This window comes from Malus domestica, chromosome 13 (assembly GCF_042453785.1).
Source record: "Malus domestica chromosome 13, GDT2T_hap1".
NCBI lineage: Eukaryota > Viridiplantae > Streptophyta > Magnoliopsida > Rosales > Rosaceae > Malus > Malus domestica.
The window spans coordinates 10,686,002-10,690,990 of record NC_091673.1 but is presented as its reverse complement, the minus strand read 5'-3'; positions in this window follow the sequence as shown (position 1 = coordinate 10,690,990).

The window sequence follows — 4,989 nt, the reverse complement described above, 5'->3', positions numbered from 1 at the left end:
GGTAGTGGTGGTTGGAACCTGCAGGATTAGAGGTTATCGACGTGACCCCTTAGGAACCTACGGGTTTCGTTCTCCTCAAATTGGGGGTTAAGGGAACTGGGTTTTGGGTGGAAATGGAAAAAAGGAAATACAATGAATCGTTTGGTAGAGGTGGAAGGCCGTAACTCATCGGAAAAATGGACAGAAAACCGTCGGGAAAAGTTTTCGGAACTTAGGTCGTATCGTTGTGTAACGGGTCAAGGGTAAAGGGTCCATTTGGCTACTCCCTCAACTCTCTCCTTTCTCTCCTTTCTTTGTTTTCTGATTGGTTCACTCTCTCCTATCCTCATTCCTGATTGGGCAACTCCCCCCTCATTTCTCTCATTTTTCTTCTATCTCATTTGTCTTCATTCCTTTCTATCCCAGCCACACACGTGGCATCATCTCACTACTCCAGTAAAATCTGGAGCCTTCCATATTTATGGTCAATGACCATTTTATCCTCAATTTCGTTCGTTAATAACTCCTTCGTTATAGCTCCAAACTATGTTCCACTTGCACCCACGCGTTTGTAACAACAAGTACTACAACGATATGCCAAGAAAACGGATTTTACGTGACACGACAAGGCGGTCAACAAAAGTCAATATTTTACTTAGAAAGGCATTTTCGTAATTTCATATTTTAAAATTATAAAAACCGTAATTTTTTGGGACAAGTCGTTACATTCTTCATCAAGCTTTCAGTTTTCGAGCATGACGTTTTCCAGACTGCAACAGTTGGAGATGGAGTTGGCGAGCCAACGAGAAGAAGTTGCACGCGAGCAAGAAGAAGTTGCACACAAGCGAGAAGAAGTGCACCTGAGAGAAGAAGCTTGGGAAGAAGCAGCGCATCATCGAGATGAGGAGCTTTGATGCTACATTGCTAGTATAGCGCATGCAATGATAGCTTTGGCACTCACATCGCCGATCCTCTGACGACCTTCAGCTGCCATCCTACCAGCCAACCCACTAGTAGTAATTTAGGACATTTTACATACATTTGTACGAATATTCAGTTTCATATAAATAAATATTTTTTAGTATTATATTTTTTTATATTCGTAGATTAATATAATTAATTAGTTAAATTACGATTTTTTTTAAAAGAAATTAAAACTTCTGCACTTTTGCCCAACGAATACATTCGTTGAGCATGTATTTTTTAGTTTTTTTTTCTTTAAATTAATTGGCCTTGGACCAGTTCATTAGGCCAAATATTTTGAATTTTTTGATTTCCAGAAACCATCGAAATGATATCGCCGGGCGCATTATTTTGTCAACCCAAGTTGGTCAACACACTTCACACGACAAAAATTAAATTTTTGTTGAGAAATGTTTGAGTGACGGGTTCTATGCAACAAACTTGGCCCAACGAATGTCTGTCGGGTAAAATCTTGGGCGACCAAATCCTTTTGTCTGAAAAGGGTTTTGTTTGTAGTGTTTAGGGGTATAAAATAGGAGAAAAACTTTTGTAGGACTTGGCTTGCCAGTAGATTTCGCTACGTGGCACTACAATCCATTCAAAACTCACTACGTGACAAGTCTTAAATATAATCTTTTATCATTTTTTTTATATTTAAAATTCTCATAATTATTATTTTTACTAATTAATATATACCATGGATCAATCTAATGTTTCCTATTTTTTTTTCCTTCTTATTTTCCCTTTTTTTTTACTGTCCCACATTTTCCTTCACTTCATGTTTTGCCGTGGGTTGTCACTCAGAGTTTTTATCAATAATAGCCAAAATTTGGCTCTTAAGTTCAAAAATATTAATTTTTATAAAAACTTTCAAATATAACAAAAAGTTCACTTAAATAGACACAAACATGCTTATTATTTAACCCAATTACACCCAAAACCAAAACCCTTTTGATGTTCTGCAACCCTTAGACTTGGAGGGGAAAACTGTAGACCTGCATACCAACTACCCATCAAACTTTCAAATTCAAAAGTCATTTTTGCGATTTACAAAACTATCATGGATACAATTTTATCAAGCGATGCTTTGTCCACATTTCTTGAATTGTCTTCCACTTCTTTCTCTCTCAAAATTCCTATTTTTTTTTTCCAGTTGTAATTTTTTGACAGAAAATATACTCTAATCAAAATCATTGATTCTCCTCTTATAAATATGTATCCGAACATCTTCTTTGCAAAAAATCATTGATTCTCCTTTTATAAACTCAATTTTGAGCAAGCACCCATGAAGAACTTTTCATCTGATAAACAACTTCATATCACTTTCCAAAAGATTATGGTTTTTCCCAAACAAAGTTGTCCCTTATATATAGTAGATAGAGCAATGCCTTTGCATTCAATGACACAAGGAAAGCAGGTTCTGCATTAGAACTTGTGAATTTCTGTTTTTGCATCTGAGGGTGTTTGGGTAAATTTATATATGTGTTTTGCCATATTTGAAATAAAATCAGACATTTATGAAATTAAGAGTCAAATTTTGGCTATTAATGATAAATACTCATTTACACTATGTGACGACTCATCCTTAATTTTTTATGTAATTTCTCCTCAAATATGTAACGTACTATTTATACCCTTGTTGGCAAGTGATGTGGACGTATTTATTCGCTCTTAAATTATTATTCTTGCTATCGTAATTAATTTGTACTCGTTGTAACTAGTGTGCATTAATTTTACCAATGCTAGAAACACTGTTTTGGATACATGATGTCTGATTTCTCTGTACAAACCTTATCCATTTTCTTCTTAAAAAGGGTGACCCGTGCCTTACACCTTTGCACCAATTATTTTCTCTCCCTCCATCATGCAACCAATCAGATACCCACTCCCATTTCACTGCCCAACTAGAGCTGACACACACTTTCTCTCTCCTCGAAACCTCTCTTCTCTTTGCAACTAGCAGGTTCGAAGTCCAAACTCCACATATTGAACCAGCAATCACCACCATCATGATCCTCTCGAACTCACGAACACAACCATACCAACCGATTCTCGAACGATTGAGTTTTGAGTGATCAACGCAGAGTAACTCGGAAGCTCCGACTCGGTCGAGTTGGTATTGTCGTGATCCCAACTGAGTTACAAGATTTTAGGATGTGAGGACGCTTCCTTACAACTCCCCGAGGCTCCTAGGACAAGTTTGAAGAAGAAATAACCTCGGAAGTACACGGGTTCAAGGAGCAAAGTTTTGGCCAAGACTTTTGAGCCATTTTCAGGCCATTTCCCGTCCACTTTTGGACTTTTGGAAGTTATAACGTTGTTATACTCTTCTTAAGCTTCAAATCCATATGGATTTCGTTAAAAAAGGTTCAGAAATGGAAACGTTATAAAGGTTTGACATTTCTTCAGAAACCAGCGAAATTTTCCAGTTTCCGGCGAGTTCAGACGGTGGCAGATGACAGTGACCGGGGAGGACCACTGGAGAAGATGACAAAATATTCCGTTGACCATTACTGAATATTCTAATAGCATCAGGTAACTCCGTTAACTTCTGTTAAGGTTTTAACGGAATATTCCTAACGCCGTTAGTCACACGGATCACACGTGCTGCGCGTGCCCGGCGTGTGAGGGCACGTCCGGTGTCCAAAAATTATTTTGAAAATTTATGTAGGTTCGTGACGTCGAGTATATCGATTTCAAATATTCAAACCCTCCGCTTGAGCAAATTATGGGAAGTTTTTCCTAGTTTTTATGTATATGTCCTATTAATTAATTATAAATAGTTGTTTTGCATAGAGGGGAAACTTACCCTGAAGACGTACGTGGATGAGCAAGACTAGGGGCTACGATCCCGCGACATACCAGTGAGTAGGCATTTTGTTTTTGTATATATATAAACTCAATAGTTTCCATAAATTCTTTTAAACTATTTTATGCATATTATGCCATGGGTTATATAATTTTAAAAATTCTGTTATGTGGTTGAGATTTTTATCTTCGATTGTGGCATATTCATATGCATTTTACCAGCTCATAATTGTTGTGAATGTTTGAAATGCTAAGTACCACGAGACGTATAAGTAAGTCCAGGTAAGGTTATGTTGTGAATTGAATTGGTTGGATCATTATGGCATGCGTACATATAGTTTGCTCATCATTGGTACACCCCAGGTGAGTGCTCAGTCGAAGCCAAGCTAGCCTTCATGTGTATGTTCACCTCCCAGTACCGCACGCTCGCCTTGGATCCAAGTAGGTGTTAGCCTGTCGTACAGACTGCAATAAGTAGTTCTGACTCGTAGGTGACTGCGCATAGCGCTAGCTTCATGTGATTGTAGGAACTTATCTCTAGTTGTGTAATAAGTACTTCTCTCGTTCGACTGCTTTACCCTTATGATATCTATGCTCTGAATATTTGTAGTTATGGGTTTTAACCACTACTGCGTACTCACTTTATTAGTTTCATTAAGTTCTAGCTTCAATTTTAATTTATTCATAATTTTCTTACATCACTTGCACTTTTGGTTACGTCACTTTCATGTGACGGCCATCATGCCTTGATTCCGGTCGGGGTGTATCGGTTTGGTATCAGAGCATAGGTTTAGGCAATCCTGCATTCCTCGTGTGTGCTATAGGACCTAATAATTTTTTATCTCTTATGTCAGAATCATGCCACCTCGTAGAGAGCCACATGTCCATTCTGAGATTGATTTTTTGGATTTTAGGCAATTAGGTAAGGCTATCGCTAATGCCATTCAGTTTGCACTTCGTCCTCCCAGAGGAACACCTTGGAGACTGTGTCCCACCTGAAAATAAATGATTTCTATGGCAATGAAGGATTAGAGAAATATGAGATTTGGCTCGATCATGTTGAGAAGACCTTCCGAGTTATACAACGGTAACGGAATTTTCCAGCTGAGAGGTGGGTCGAGATCGCGACTTGGTTCTTTCGTCAGGGAGCAGAATCTTGGTAGGCTCAAGAATCACGCCCATTATCTGCTAAAGATGCCATGAATTGGGATATTTTCAAGCATCTATTTCAAACTAGAT